General features: G+C 44.7%; 9 non-coding genes across 9 annotated transcripts; all 9 read right to left on the bottom strand.

Annotated features, from left to right (window-relative positions):
* Positions 1-1,139: 1,139 nt before the first annotated feature.
* Positions 1,140-1,211, bottom strand: TRNAE-CUC (transfer RNA glutamic acid (anticodon CUC)). Its single transcript has one exon. It is a non-coding gene; the product is annotated as a tRNA-Glu (tRNA).
* A 1,527-nt stretch (positions 1,212-2,738) lies between these two features.
* On the bottom strand, positions 2,739-2,810 carry TRNAG-CCC (transfer RNA glycine (anticodon CCC)). The gene has a single exon. It is a non-coding gene; the product is annotated as a tRNA-Gly (tRNA).
* A 1,516-nt stretch (positions 2,811-4,326) lies between these two features.
* TRNAG-CCC (transfer RNA glycine (anticodon CCC)) lies at positions 4,327-4,398 on the bottom strand. Its single transcript has one exon. It is a non-coding gene; the product is annotated as a tRNA-Gly (tRNA).
* A 3,111-nt stretch (positions 4,399-7,509) lies between these two features.
* TRNAG-CCC (transfer RNA glycine (anticodon CCC)) lies at positions 7,510-7,581 on the bottom strand. The gene has a single exon. It is a non-coding gene; the product is annotated as a tRNA-Gly (tRNA).
* Positions 7,582-9,108: 1,527 nt separating this feature from the next.
* On the bottom strand, positions 9,109-9,180 carry TRNAE-CUC (transfer RNA glutamic acid (anticodon CUC)). Its single transcript has one exon. It is a non-coding gene; the product is annotated as a tRNA-Glu (tRNA).
* Positions 9,181-10,696: 1,516 nt separating this feature from the next.
* Positions 10,697-10,768, bottom strand: TRNAG-UCC (transfer RNA glycine (anticodon UCC)). The gene has a single exon. It is a non-coding gene; the product is annotated as a tRNA-Gly (tRNA).
* Positions 10,769-12,278: 1,510 nt separating this feature from the next.
* TRNAG-CCC (transfer RNA glycine (anticodon CCC)) lies at positions 12,279-12,350 on the bottom strand. Its single transcript has one exon. It is a non-coding gene; the product is annotated as a tRNA-Gly (tRNA).
* A 1,527-nt stretch (positions 12,351-13,877) lies between these two features.
* Positions 13,878-13,949, bottom strand: TRNAG-CCC (transfer RNA glycine (anticodon CCC)). Its single transcript has one exon. It is a non-coding gene; the product is annotated as a tRNA-Gly (tRNA).
* A 1,513-nt stretch (positions 13,950-15,462) lies between these two features.
* Positions 15,463-15,534, bottom strand: TRNAG-CCC (transfer RNA glycine (anticodon CCC)). The gene has a single exon. It is a non-coding gene; the product is annotated as a tRNA-Gly (tRNA).
* Between the last annotated feature and the right edge of the window lie 268 nt (positions 15,535-15,802).

Raw genomic sequence — 15,802 nt, 5'->3', positions numbered from 1 at the left:
TGGGTATCTTTACTTTCAAAGTATGGGGTTGATCCTTTGGCGATCACTCTCTTGTATTTCAGCAGAGACAGATAGTTGAGAAGTCTTTTCTCACATAGCTAGCACAAGCCTGCGCTTTTCCTTGCTGGTAGCGTGGAAATGACAGATTGGTTCTCAGAAGAAAAAACAAGAAATATTATAGCAGAGGATGGTTTCGATCCATCGACCTCTGGGTTATGGGCCCAGCACGCTTCCGCTGCGCCACTCTGCTCCCTTGTAAAAGTGTTCTCTTTATGCAGAGGAGGAGCTTTCAGGGAAGTGGCGAGGGATTGGTGGGTCTCGCTCCTCATTTGCCTAAGCATGCTGCAATGTATGCTGGGTGCAGAAAATCTTCATCTTCTCGTCTCACAGTCAGTCATAACTGAAAGTGCAGACCCTCTTGGGAACTAGCAGTTTCAGGCCTTTACCAAGATAGCAGCTCTCTAACCCTCTCCTCTCTCTTTGATCCTAGCGCTAGCATGCTCAGGATTTGATTTTAACTGGGAGCCAGAGATCTACCCGGTGTGAGGCTTTTGAGCGTTTGGGAGCGTTCGGGACGTGAGGACATTGGACAGGAAATGTTGCCATCTTGAAATATCCAACCTTCCTGCTGTCGTGAGAGGCTCTTTCCATGGACATCTGCCTCTTGGAGTCCTCTCAACTTGCTCTCTGATATAACATTTTGTGAGCTGCAGTTACATCCGATGGCTACAAGGTGGCGCTGCATTCAGGTGAGAGAACAAGTGTGCACAAAATCGTTGGGGACTTTTGCCAGATTCATCGGTGGATCTTGCCTACTTTTATTCACATGCTAGATATTGCCTAGAAATGCTTTTTAATATAGAGATGCTAGAGTTAGAATGTCTGGTCGGGGTTCAGCCCTTTCATTGTCTACCGCCCGCAACATATTTATTACCAGCACATGTGAGTGGTGACTCTGCTTTTTGGAAAATAGCTTCTAATAGGACAATGAATGTAGCAGATGGGGCGATCGAGATGCCTGCCTAAGTATTTCATTTTTTTTTTAATTTAACGTCTGATTAATCTGTTCATGATATTTCCGTTTTGTGACATGTTGCATTAAAACAAATCCTGCTTGGAGAACATATAAAAATTTGCACTGCATTGGCCGGGAATCGAACCCGGGTCAACTGCTTGAGAAGCAGCTATGCTCACCACTATACCACCAACGCCCTATGATGTGGGTGCTCTCGGTTCTAAAGATTACAACCCCGAGTTCAATGACTATCTTGCACCAGTTTCAATGGTGCATTTGGTTTAGATACCAACATGAAAAGCAGTAGAAAGTTTCTTGTAGAGGGTAAGGAACTGGGGATTGAAACCAAGGCCAAATCTGTGCAGAAGAGAAGAAATGGAAAGCAGTAGTACAAATAGTGGAAATGAACATATTTAGGCAGCATTGGAAGCAAAGCAGCGAAGAGAAAGAGAGTGCCTTCCATGAAATGCCCAGGAGAATGATAAGAGCAGAACGAAAAGGCAAGAATGACATTCAAAGCATGCCCAGAAAAACATGTGACGGTCCCACCAGTCATTTATGCTTATAATTGGGTATCTTTACTTTCAAAGTATGGGGTTGATCCTTTGGCGATCACTCTGTTGTGTTTCAGCAGAGACAGATAGTTGAGAAGTCTTTTCTCACATAGCTAGCACAAGCCTGCGCTTTTCCTTGCTTGTAGCGTGGAAATGACAGATTGGTTCTCAGAAGAAAAAACAAGAAATATTATAGCAGAGGATGGTTTCGATCCATCGACCTCTGGGTTATGGGCCCAGCACGCTTCCGCTGCGCCACTCTGCTCCCTTGTAAAAGTGTTCTCTTTATGCAGAGGAGGAGCTTTCCGCGAAGTGGCGAGGGATTGGTGGGTCTCGCTCCTCATTTGATTAAGCATGCTGCAATGTATGCTGGGTGCAGAAAATCTTCATCTTCTCGTCTCACAGTCAGTCATAACTGAAAGTGCAGACCCTCTTGGGAACTAGCAGTTTCAGGCCTTTACCAAGATAGCAGCTCTCTAACCCTCTCCTCTCTCTTTGATCCTAGCGCTAGCATGCTCAGGATTTGATTTTAACTGGGAGCCAGAGATCTACCCGGTGAGGGCTTGCCTGGTGTGAGGCTTTTGAGCGTTTGGGAGCGTTCGGGACGTGAGGACGTTGGACAGGAAATGTTGCCATCGTGAAATATCCAACCTTCCTGCTGTCGTGAGAGGCTCTTTCCATGGACATCTGCCTCTTGGAGTCCTCTCAACTTGCTCTCTGATATAACATTTTGTGAGCTGCAGTTACATCCGATGGCTACAAGGTGGCGCTGCATTCAGGTGAGAGAACAAGTGTGCACAAAATCGTTGGGGACTTTTGCCAGATTCATCGGTGGATCTTGCCTACTTTTATTCACATGCTAGATATTGCCTAGAAATGCTTTTTAATATAGAGATGCTAGAGTTAGAATGTCTGGTCGGGGTTCAGCCCTTTCATTGTCTACCGCCCGCAACATATTTATTACCAGCACATGTGAGTGGTGACTCTGCTTTTTGGAAAATAGCATCTAATAGGACAATGAATGTAGCAGATGGGGCGATCGAGATGCCTGCCTAAGTATTTCATTTTTTTTTTAATTTAACGTCTGATTAATCTGTTCATGATATTTCCGTTTTGTGACATGTTGCATTAAAACAAATCCTGCTTGGAGAACATATAAAAATTTGCACTGCATTGGCCGGGAATCGAACCCGGGTCAACTGCTTGGGAAGCAGCTATGCTCACCACTATACCACCAACGCCCTATGATGTGTTTGCTCTCGGTTCTAAAGATTACAACCCCGAGTTCAATGACTATCTTGCACCAGTTTCAATGGTGCATTTGGTTTAGATACCAACATGAAAAGCAGTAGAAAGTTTCTTGTAGAGGGTAAGGAACTGGGGATTGAAACCAAGGCCAAATCTGTGCAGAAGAGAAGAAATGGAAAGCAGTAGTACAAATAGTGGAAATGAACATATTTAGGCAGCATTGGAAGCAAAGCAGCGAAGAGAAAGAGAGTGCCTTCCATGAAATGCCCAGGAGAATGATAAGAGCAGAACGAAAAGGCAAGAACGACATTCAAAGCATGCCCAGAAAAACGTGTGACGGTCCCAACAGTCATTTATGCTTATAATTGGGTATCTTTACTTTCAAAGTATGGGGTTGATCCTTTGGCGATCACTCTCTTGTATTTCAGCAGAGACAGATAGTTGAGAAGTCTGTTCTCACATAGCTAGCACAAGCCTGCGCCTTTCCTTGCTGGTAGCGTGGAAATGACAGATTGGTTCTCAGAAGAAAAAACAAGAAATATTATAGCAGAGGATGGTTTCGATCCATCGACCTCTGGGTTATGGGCCCAGCACGCTTCCGCTGCGCCACTCTGCTCCCTTGTAAAAGTGTTCTCTTTATGCAGAGGAGGAGCTTTCAGCGAAGTGGCGAGGGATTGGTGGGTCTCGCTCCTCATTTGCCGAAGCATGCTGCAATGTATGCTGGGTGCAGAAAATCTTCATCTTCTCGTCTCACAGTCAGTCATAACTGAAAGTGCAGACCCTCTTGGGAACTAGCAGTTTCAGGCCTTTACCAAGATAGCAGCTCTCTAACCCTCGCCTCTCTCTTTGATCCTAGCGCTAGCATGCTCAGGATTTGATTTTAACTGGGAGCCAGAGATCTACCCGGTGAGGGCGAGGCTTTTGAGCGTTTGGGAGCGTTCGGGACGTGAGGACGTTGGACAGGAAATGTTGCCATCTTGAAATGTCCAACCTTCCTGCTGTCATGAGAGGCTCTTTCCATGGACATCTGCCTCTTAGAGACCTCTCAACTTGCTCTCTGATATAACATTTTGTGAGCTGCAGTTACATCCGATGGCTACAAGGTGGCGCTGCATTCAGGTGAGAGAACAAGTGTGCACAAAATCGTAGGGGACTTTTGCCAGATTCATCGGTGGATCTTGCCTACTTTTATTCACATGCTAGATATTGCCTAGAAATGCTTTTTAATATAGAGATGCTACAGTTACAATGTCTAGTCGGGGTTCAGCCCTTTCATTGTCTACCGCCCGCAACATATTTATTACCAGCACATGTGAGTGGTGACTCTGCTTTTTGGAAAATAGCATCTAATAGGACAATGAATGTAGCAGATGGGGCGATCGAGATGCCTGCCTAAGTATTTCATTTTTTTTTTAATTTAACGTCTGATTAATCTGTTCATGATATTTCCGTTTTGTGACATGTTGCATTAAAACAAATCCTGCTTGGAGAACATATAAAAATTTGCACTGCATTGGCCGGGAATCGAACCCGGGTCAACTGCTTGGGAAGCAGCTATGCTCACCACTATACCACCAACGCCCTATGATGTGGTTGCTCTCGGTTCTAAAGATTACAACCCCGAGTTCAATGACTATCTTGCACCAGTTTCAATGGTGCATTTGGTTTAGATACCAACATGAAAAGCGGTAGAAAGTTTCTTGTAGAGGGTAAGGAACTGGGGATTGAAACCAAGGCCAAATCTGTGCAGAAGAGAAGAAATGGAAAGCAGTAGTACAAATAGTGGAAATGAACATATTTAGGCATCATTGGAAGCAAAGCAGCGAAGAGAAAGAGAGTGCCTTCCATGAAATGCCCAGGAGAATGATAAGAGTAGAACGAAAAGGCAAGAATGACATTCAAAGCATGCCCAGAAAAACGTGTGACGGTCCCACCAGTCATTTATGCTTATAATTGGGTATCTTTACTTTCAAAGTATGGGGTTGATCCTTTGGCGATCACTCTCTTGTATTTCAGCAGAGACAGATAGTTGAGAAGTCTTTTCTCACATAGCTAGCACAAGCCTGCGCTTTTCCTTGCTGGTAGCGTGGAAATGACAGATTGGTTCTCAGAAGAAAAAACAAGAAATATTATAGCAGAGGATGGTTTCGATCCATCGACCTCTGGGTTATGGGCCCAGCACGCTTCCGCTGCGCCACTCTGCTCCCTTGTAAAAGTGTTCTCTTTATGCAGAGGAGGAGCTTTCAGCGAAGTGGCGAGGGATTGGTGGGTCTCGCTCCTCATTTGCCTAAGCATGCTGCAATGTATGCTGGGTGCAGAAAATCTTCATCTTCTCGTCTCACAGTCAGTCATAACTGAAAGTGCAGACCCTCTTGGGAACTAGCAGTTTCAGGCCTTTACCAAGATAGCAGCTCTCTAACCCTCTCCTCTCTCTTTGATCCTAGCGCTAGCATGCTCAGGATTTGATTTTAACTGGGAGCCAGAGATCTACCCGGTGAGTGCTTGCCCGGTGTGAGGCTTTTGAGCGTTTGGGAGCGTTCGGGACGTGAGGACATTGGACAGGAAATGTTGCCATCTTAAAATATCCAACCTTCCTGCTGTCGTGAGAGGCTCTTTCCATGGACATCTGCCTCTTGGAGTCCTCTCAACTTGCTCTCTGATATAACATTTTGTGAGCTGCAGTTACATCCGATGGCTACAAGGTGGCGCTGCATTCAGGTGAGAGAACAAGTGTGCACAAAATCGTTGGGGACTTTTGCCAGATTCATCGGTGGATCTTGCCTACTTTTATTCACATGCTAGATATTGCCTAGAAATGCTTTTTAATATAGAGATGCTAGAGTTAGAATGTCTGGTCGGGGTTCAGCCCTTTCATTGTCTACCGCCCGCAACATATTTATTACCAGCACATGTGAGTGGTGACTCTGCTTTTTGGAAAATAGCATCTAATAGGACAATGAATGTAGCAGATGGGGCGATCGAGATGCCTGCCTAAGTATTTCATTTTTTTTTAAATTTAACGTCTGATTAATCTGTTCATGATATTTCCGTTTTGTGACATGTTGTATTAAAACAAATCCTGCTTGGAGAACATATAATAATTTGCACCGAATTGGCCGGGAATCGAACCCGGGTCAACTGCTTGGGAAGCAGCTATGCTCACCACTATACCACCAACGCCTTATGATGTGTTTGCTCTCGGTTCTAAAGATTACAACCCCGAGTTCAATGACTATCTTGCACCAGTTTCAATGGTGCATTTGGTTTAGATACCAACATGAAAAGCAGTAGAAAGTTTCTTGTAGAGGGTAAGGAACTGGGGATTGAAACCAAGGCCAAATCTGTGCAGAAGAGAAGAAATGGAAAGCAGTAGTACAAATAGTGGAAATGAACATATTTAGGCAGCATTGGAAGCAAAGCAGCGAAGAGAAAGAGAGTGCCTTCCATGAAATGCCCAGGAGAATGATAAGAGCAGAACGAAAAGGCAAGAATGACATTCAAAGCATGCCCAGAAAAACGTGTGACGGTCCCACCAGTCATTTATGCTTATAATTGGGTATCTTTACTTTCAAAGTATGGGGTTGATCCTTTGGCGATCACTCTCTTGTATTTCAGCAGAGACAGATAGTTGAGAAGTCTTTTCTCACATAGCTAGCACAAGCCTGCGCTTTTCCTTGCTGGTAGCGTGGAAATTACAGATTGGTTCTCAGAAGAAAAAACAAGAAATATTATAGCAGAGGATGGTTTCGATCCATCGACCTCTGGGTTATGGGCCCAGCACGCTTCCGCTGCGCCACTCTGCTCCCTTGTAAAAGTGTTCTCTTTATGCAGAGGAGGAGCTTTCAGCGAAGTGGCGAGGGATTGGTGGGTCTCGCTTCTCATTTGCCTAAGCATGGTGCAATGTATGCTGGGTGCAGAAAATCTTCATCTTCTCGTCTCACAGTCAGTCATAACTGAAAGTGCAGACCCTCTTGGGAACTAGCAGTTTCAGGCCTTTACCAAGATAGCAGCTCTCTAACCCTCTCCTCTCTCTTTGATCCTAGCGCTAGCATGCTCAGGATTTGATTTTAACTGGGAGCCAGAGATCTACCCGGTGTGAGGCTTTTGAGCGTTTGGGAGCGTTCGGGACGTGAGGACATTGGACAGGAAATGTTGCCATCTTGAAATATCCAACCTTCCTGCTGTCGTGAGAGGCTCTTTCCATGGACATCTGCCTCTTGGAGTCCTCTCAACTTGCTCTCTGATATAACATTTTGTGAGCTGCAGTTACATCCGATGGCTACAAGGTGGCGCTGCATTCAGGTGAGAGAACAAGTGTGCACAAAATCGTTGGGGACTTTTGCCAGATTCATCGGTGGATCTTGCCTACTTTTATTCACATGCTAGATATTGCCTAGAAATGCTTTTTAATATAGAGATGCTAGAGTTAGAATGTCTGGTCGGGGTTCAGCCCTTTCATTGTCTACCGCCCGCAACATATTTATTACCAGCACATGTGAGTGGTGACTCTGCTTTTTGGAAAATAGCATCTAATAGGACAATGAATGTAGCAGATGGGGCGATCGAGATGCCTGCCTAAGTATTTCATTTTTTTTTTAATTTAACGTCTGATTAATCTGTTCATGATATTTCCGTTTTGTGACATGTTGCATTAAAACAAATCCTGCTTGGAGAACATATAAAAATTTGCACTGCATTGGCCGGGAATCGAACCCTGGTCAACTGCTTGGGAAGCAGCTATGCTCACCACTATACCACCAACGCCCTATGATGTGTTTGCTCTCGGTTCTAAAGATTACAACCCCGAGTTCAATGACTATCTTGCACCAGTTTCAATGGTGCATTTGGTTTAGATACCAACATGAAAAGCCGTAAAAAGTTTCTTGTAGAGGGTAAGGAACTGGGGATTGAAACCAAGGCCAAATCTGTGCAGAAGAGAAGAAATGGAAAGCAGTAGTACAAATAGTGGAAATGAACATATTTAGGCAGCATTGGAAGCAAAGCAGCGAAGAGAAAGAGAGTGCCTTCCATGAAATGCCCAGGAGAATGATAAGAGCAGAACGAAAAGGCAAGAATGACATTCAAAGCATGCCCAGAAAAACGTGTGACGGTCCCACCAGTCATTTATGCTTATAATTGGGTATCTTTACTTTCAAAGTATGGGGTTGATCCTTTGGCGATCACTCTCTTGTATTTCAGCAGAGACAGATAGTTGAGAAGTCTGTTCTCACATAGCTAGCACAAGCCTGCGCTTTTCCTTGCTGGTAGCGTGGAAATGACAGATTGGTTCTCAGAAGAAAAAACAAGAAATATTATAGCAGAGGATGGTTTCGATGCATCGACCTCTGGGTTATGGGCCCAGCACGCTTCCGCTGCGCCACTCTGCTCCCTTGTAAAAGTGTTCTCTTTATGCAGAGGAGGAGCTTTCAGCGAAGTGGCGAGGGATTGGTGGGTCTCGCTCCTCATTTGCCTAAGCATGCTGCAATGTATGCTGGGTGCAGAAAATCTTCATCTTCTCGTCTCACAGTCAGTCATAACTGAAAGTGCAGACCATCTTGGGAACTAGCAGTTTCAGGCCTTTACCAAGATAGCAGCTCTCTAACCCTCTCCTCTCTCTTTGATCCTAGCGCTAGCATGCTCAGGATTTGATTTTAACTGGGAGCCAGAGATCTACCCGGTGAGGGCTTGCCCGGTGTGAGGCTTTTGAGCGTTTGGGAGCGTTCGGGAAGTGAGGACGTTGGACAGGAAATGTTGCCATCTTGAAATATCCAACCTTCCTGCTGTCGTGAGAGGCTCTTTCCATGGACATCTGCCTCTTGGAGTCCTCTCAACTTGCTCTCTGATATAACATTTTGTGAGCTGCAGTTACATCCGATGGCTACAAGATGGCGCTGCATTCAGGTGAGAGAAAAAGTGTGCACAAAATCGTTGGGGACTTTTGCCAGATTCATCGGTGGATCTTGCCTACTTTTATTCACATGCTAGATACTGCCTAGAAATGCTTTTTAATATAGAGATGCTAGAGTTAGAATGTCTGGTCGGGGTTCAGCCCTTTCATTGTCTACCGCCCGCAACATATTTATTACCAGCACATGTGAGTGGTGACTCTGCTTTTTGGAAAATAGCATCTAATAGGACAATTAATGTAGCAGATGGGGCGATCGAGATGCCTGCCTAAGTATTTCATTTTTTTTTTAATTTAACGTCTGATTAATCTGTTCATGATATTTCCGTTTTGTGACATGTTGCATTAAAACAAATCCTGCTTGGAGAACATATAAAAATTTGCACTGCATTGGCCGGGAATCGAACCCGGGTCAACTGCTTGAGAAGCAGCTATGCTCACCACTATACCACCAACGCCCTATGATGTGGGTGCTCTCGGTTCTAAAGATTACAACCCCGAGTTCAATGACTATCTTGCACCAGTTTCAATGGTGCATTTGGTTTAGATACCAACATGAAAAGCAGTAGAAAGTTTCTTGTAGAGGGTAAGGAACTGGGGATTGAAACCAAGGCCAAATCTGTGCAGAAGAGAAGAAATGGAAAGCAGTAGTACAAATAGTGGAAATGAACATATTTAGGCAGCATTGGAAGCAAAGCAGCGAAGAGAAAGAGAGTGCCTTCCATGAAATGCCCAGGAGAATGATAAGAGCAGAACGAAAAGGCAAGAATGACATTCAAAGCATGCCCAGAAAAACGTGTGACGGTCCCACCAGTCATTTATGCTTATAATTGGGTATCTTTACTTTCAAAGTATGGGGTTGATCCTTTGGCGATCACTCTCTTGTATTTCAGCAGAGACAGATAGTTGAGAAGTCTTTTCTCACATAGCTAGCACAAGCCTGCGCTTTTCCTTGCTGGTAGCGTGGAAATGACAGATTGGTCCTCAGAAGAAAAAACAAGAAATATTATAGCAGAGGATGGTTTCGATCCATCGACCTCTGGGTTATGGGCCCAGCACGCTTCCGCTGCGCCACTCTGCTCCCTTGTAAAAGTGTTCTCTTTATGCAGAGGAGGAGCTTTCAGCGAAGTGGCGAGGGATTGGTGGGTCTCGCTCCTCATTTGCCTAAGCATGCTGCAATGTATGCTGGGTGCAGAAAATCTTCATCTTCTCGTCTCACAGTCAGTCATAACTGAAAGTGCAGACCCTCTTGGGAACTAGCAGTTTCAGGCCTTTACCAAGATAGCAGCTCTCTAACCCTCTCCTCTCTCTTTGATCCTAGCGCTAGCATGCTCAGGATTTGATTTTAACTGGGAGCCAGAGATCTACCCGGTGAGGGCGAGGCTTTTGAGCGTTTGGGAGCGTTCGGGACGTGAGGACGTTGGACAGGAAATGTTGCCATCTTGAAATATCCAACCTTCCTGCTGTCATGAGAGGCTCTTTCCATGGACATCTGCCTCTTGGAGTCCTCTCAACTTGCTCTCTGATATAACATTTTGTGAGCTGCAGTTACATCCGATGGCTACAAGGTGGCGCTGCATTCAGGTGAGAGAACAAGTGTGCACAAAATCGTTGGGGACTTTTGCCAGATTCATCGGTGGATCTTGGCTACTTTTATTCACATGCTAGATATTGCCTAGAAATGCTTTTTAATATAGAGATGCTACAGTTAGAATGTCTAGTCGGGGTTCAGCCCTTTCATTGTCTACCGCCCGCAACATATTTATTACCAGCACATGTGAGTGGTGACTCTGCTTTTTGGAAAATAGCATCTAATAGGACAATGAATGTAGCAGATGGGGCGATCGAGATGCCTGCCTAAGTATTTCATTTTTTTTTTAATTTAACGTCTGATTAATCTGTTCATGATATTTCCGTTTTGTGACATGTTGCATTAAAACAAATCCTGCTTTGAGAACATATAAAAATTTGCACTGCATTGGCCGGGAATCGAACCCGGGTCAACTGCTTGGAAAGCAGCTATGCTCACCACTATACCACCAACGCCCTGTGATGTGGTTGCTCTCGGTTCTAAAGATTACAACCCCGAGTTCAATGACTATCTTGCACCAGTTTCAATGGTGCATTTGGTTTAGATACCAACATGAAAAGCAGTAGAAAGTTTCTTGTAGAGGGTAAGGAACTGGGGATTGAAACCAAGGCCAAATCTGTGCAGAAGAGAAGAAATGGAAAGCAGCAGTACAAATAGTGGAAATGAACATATTTAGGCAGCATTGGAAGCAAAGCAGCGAAGAGAAAGAGAGTGCCTTCCATGAAATGCCCAGGAGAATGATAAGAGCAGAACGAAAAGGCAAGAATGACATTCAAAGCATGCCCAGAAAAACGTGTGACGGTCCCACCAGTCATTTATGCTTATAATTGGGTATCTTTACTTTCAAAGTATGGGGTTGATCCTTTGGCGATCACTCTCTTGTATTTCAGCAGAGACAGATAGTTGAGAAGTCTTTTCTCACATAGCTAGCACAAGCCTGCGCTTTTCCTTGCTGGTAGCGTGGAAATGACAGATTGGTTCTCAGAAGAAAAAACAAGAAATATTATAGCAGAGGATGGTTTCTATCCATCGACCTCTGGGTTATGGGCCCAGCACGCTTCCGCTGCGCCACTCTGCTCCCTTGTAAAAGTGGTCTCTTTATGCAGAGGAGGAGCTTTCAGCGAAGTGGCGAGGGATTGGTGGGTCTCGCTCCTCATTTGCCTAAGCCTGCTGCAATGTATGCTGGGTGCAGAAAATCTTCATCTTCTCGTCTCACAGTCAGTCATAACTGAAAGTGCAGACCCTCTTGGGAACTAGCAGTTTCAGGCCTTTACCAAGATAGCAGCTCTCTAACCCTCTCCTCTCTCTTTGATCCTAGCGCTAGCATGCTCAGGATTTGATTTTAACTGGGAGCCAGAGATCTACCCGGTGTGAGGCTTTTGAGCGTTTGGGAGTGTTCGGGACGTGAGGACATTGGACAGGAAATGTTGCCATCTTGAAATATCCAACCTTCCTGCTGTCGTGAGAGGCTCTTTCCATGGACATCTGCCTCTTGGAGTCCTCTCAACTTGCTCTCTGATATAACATTTTGTGAGCTGCAGTTACATCCGATGGCTACAAGGTGGCGCTGCATTCAGGTGAGAGAACAAGTGTGCACAAAATCGTTGGGGACTTTTGCCAGATTCATCGGTGGATCTTGCCTACTTTTATTCACATGCTAGATATTGCCTAGAAATGCTTTTTAATATAGAGATGCTAGAGTTAGAATGTCTGGTCGGGGTTCAGCCCTTTCATTGTCTACCGCCCGCAACATATTTATTACCAGCACGTGAGTGGTGACTCTGCTTTTTGGAAAATAGCATCTAATAGGACAATGAATGTAGCAGATGGGGCGATCGAGATGCCTGCCTAAGTATTTCATTTTTTTTTTTATTTAACGTCTGATTAATCTGTTCATGATATTTCCGTTTTGTGACATGTTGCATTAAAACAAATCCTGCTTGGAGAACATATAAAAATTTGCACTGCATTGGCCGGGAATCGAACCCGGGTCAACTGCTTGGGAAGCAGCTATGCTCACCACTATACCACCAACGCCCTATGATGTGGGTGCTCTCGGTTCTAAAGATTACAACCCCGAGTTCAATGACTATCTTGCACCAGTTTCAATGGTGCATTTGGTTTAGATACCAACATGAAAAGCAGTAGAAAGTTTCTTATAGAGGGTAAGGAACTGGGGATTGAAACCAAGGCCAAATCTGTGCAGAAGAGAAGAAATGGAAAGCAGTAGTACAAATAGTGGAAATGAACATATTTAGGCAGCATTGGAAGCAAAGCAGCGAAGAGAAAGAGAGTGCCTTCCATGAAATGCCCAGGAGAATGATAAGAGGAGAACGAAAAGGCAAGAATGACATTCAAAGCATGCCCAGAAAAACATGTGACGGTCCCACCAGTCATTTATGCTTATAATTGGGTATCTTTACTTTCAAAGTATGGGGTTGATCCTTTGGCGATCACTCTGTTGTGTTTCAGCAGAGACAGATAGTTGAGAAGTCTTTTCTCACATAGCTAGCACAAGCCTGCGCTTTTCCTTGCTTGTAGCGTGGAAATGACAGATTGGTTCTCAGAAGAAAAAACAAGAAATATTATAGCAGAGGATGGTTTCGATCCATCGACCTCTGGGTTATGGGCCCAGCACGCTTCCGCTGCGCCACTCTGCTCCCTTGTAAAAGTGTTCTCTTTATGCAGAGGAGGAGCTTTCAGCGAAGTGGCGAGGGATTGGTGGGTCTCGCTCCTCATTTGCCTAAGCATGCTGCAATGTATGCTGGGTGCAGAAAATCTTCATCTTCTCGTCTCACAGTCAGTCATAACTGAAAGTGCAGACCCTCTTGGGAACTAGCAGTTTCAGGCCTTTACCAAGATAGCAGCTCTCTAACCCTCTCCTCTCTCTTTGATCCTAGCGCTAGCATGCTCAGGATTTGATTTTAACTGGGAGCCAGAGATCTACCCGGTGAGGGCTTGCCTGGTGTGAGGCTTTTGAGTGTTTGGGAGCGTTCGGGACGTGAGGACGTTGGACAGGAAATGTTGCCATCTTGAAATACCCAACCTTCCTGCTGTCGTGAGAGGCTCTTTCCATGGACATCTGCCTCTTGGAGTCCTCTCAACTTGCTCTCTGATATAACATTTTGTGAGCTGCAGTTACATCCGATGCCTACAAGGTGGCGCTGCATTCAGGTGAGAGAACAAGTGTGCACAAAATCGTTGGGGACTTTTGCCAGATTCATCGGTGGATCTTGCCTACTTTTATTCACATGCTAGATATTGCCTAGAAATGCTTTTTAATATAGAGATGCTAGAGTTAGAATGTCTGGTCGGGGTTCAGCCCTTTCATTGTCTACCGCCCGCAACATATTTATTACCAGCACATGTGAGTGGTGACTCTGCTTTTTGGAAAATAGCATCTAATAGGACAATGAATGTAGCAGATGGGGCGATCGAGATGCCTGCCTAAGTATTTCATTTTTTTTTTAATTTAACGTCTGATTAATCTGTTCATGATATTTCCGTTTTGTGACATGTTGCATTAAAACAAATCCTGCTTGGAGAACATATAAAAATTTGCACTGCATTGGCCGGGAATCGAACCCGGGTCAACTGCTTGGGAAGCAGCTATGCTCACCACTATACCACCAACGCCCTATGATGTGTTTGCTCTCGGTTCTAAAGATTACAACCCCGAGTTCAATGACTATCTTGCACCAGTTTCAATGGTGCATTTGGTTTAGATACCAACATGAAAAGCAGTAGAAAGTTTCTTGTAGAGGGTAAGGAACTGGGGATTGAAACCAAGGCCAAATCTGTGCAGAAGAGAAGAAATGGAAAGCAGTAGTACAAATAGTGGAAATGAACATATTTAGGCAGCATTGGAAGCAAAGCAGCGAAGAGAAAGAGAGTGCCTTCCATGAAATGCCCAGGAGAATGATAAGAGCAGAACGAAAAGGCAAGAATGACATTCAAAGCATGCCCAGAAAAACGTGTGACGGTCCCACCAGTCATTTATGCTTATAATTGGGTATCTTTACTTTCAAAGTATGGGGTTGATCCTTTGGCGATCACTCTCTTGTATTTCAGCAGAGACAGATAGTTGAGAAGTCTGTTCTCACATAGCTAGCACAAGCCTGCGCTTTTCCTTGCTGGTAGCGTGGAAATGACAGATTGGTTCTCAGAAGAAAAAACAAGAAATATTATAGCAGAGGATGGTTTCGATCCATCGACCTCTGGGTTATGGGCCCAGCACGCTTCCGCTGCGCCACTCTGCTCCCTTGTAAAAGTGTTCTCTTTATGCAGAGGAGGAGCTTTCAGCGAAGTGGCGAGGGATTGGTGGGTCTCGCTCCTCATTTGCCTAAGCATGCTGCAATGTATGCTGGGTGCAGAAAATCTTCATCTTCTCGTCTCAGTCAGTCATAACTGAAAGTGCAGACCCTCTTGGGAACTAGCAGTTTCAGGCCTTTACCAAGATAGCAGCTCTCTAACCCTCGCCTCTCTCTTTGATCCTAGCGCTAGCATGCTCAGGATTTGATTTTAACTGGGAGCCAGAGATCTACCCGGTGAGGGCGAGGCTTTTGAGCGTTTGGGAGCGTTCGGGACGTGAGGACGTTGGACAGGAAATGTTGCCATCTTGAAATGTCTAACCTTCCTGCTGTCATGAGAGGCTCTTTCCATGGACATCTGCCTCTTGGAGTCCTCTCAACTTGCTCTCTGATATAACATTTTGTGAGCTGCAGTTACATCCGATGGCTACAAGGTGGCGCTGCATTCAGGTGAGAGAACAAGTGTGCACAAAATCGTTGGGGACTTTTGCCAGATTCATCGGTGGATCTTGCCTACTTTTATTCACATGTTAGATATTGCCTAGAAATGCTTTTTAATATAGAGATGCTACAGTTACAATGTCTAGTCGGGGTTCAGCCCTTTCATTGTCTACCGCCCGCAACATATTTATTACCAGCACATGTGAGTGGTGACTCTGCTTTTTGGAAAATAGCATCTAATAGGACAATGAATGTAGCAGATGGGGCGATCGAGATGCCTGCCTAAGTATTTCATTTTTTTTTAATTTAACGTCTGATTAATCTGTTCATGATATTTCCGTTTTGTGACATGTTGCATTAAAACAAATCCTGCTTGGAGAACATATAAAAATTTGCACTGCATTGGCCGGGAATCGAACCCGGGTCAACTGCTTGGGAAGCAGCTATGCTCACCACTATACCACCAACGCCCTATGATGTGGTTGCTCTCGGTTCTAAAGATTACAACCCCGAGTTCAATGACTATCTTGCACCAGTTTCAATGGTGCATTTGGTTTAGATACCAACATGAAAAGCGGTAGAAAGTTTCTTGTAGAGGGTAAGGAACTGGGGATTGAAACCAAGGCCAAATCTGTGCAGAAGAGAAGAAATGGAAAGCAGTAGTACAAATAGTGGAAATGAACATATTTAGGCAGCATTGGAAGCAAAGCAGCGAAGAGAAAGAGAGTGCCTTCCATG

Source organism: Triturus cristatus, chromosome 11 (assembly GCF_964204655.1).
Source record: "Triturus cristatus chromosome 11, aTriCri1.1, whole genome shotgun sequence".
Classification (NCBI taxonomy): domain Eukaryota; kingdom Metazoa; phylum Chordata; class Amphibia; order Caudata; family Salamandridae; genus Triturus; species Triturus cristatus.
Note: the sequence above shows the minus strand (reverse complement) of the source record. Positions and strands in the feature narration are given on the sequence as shown.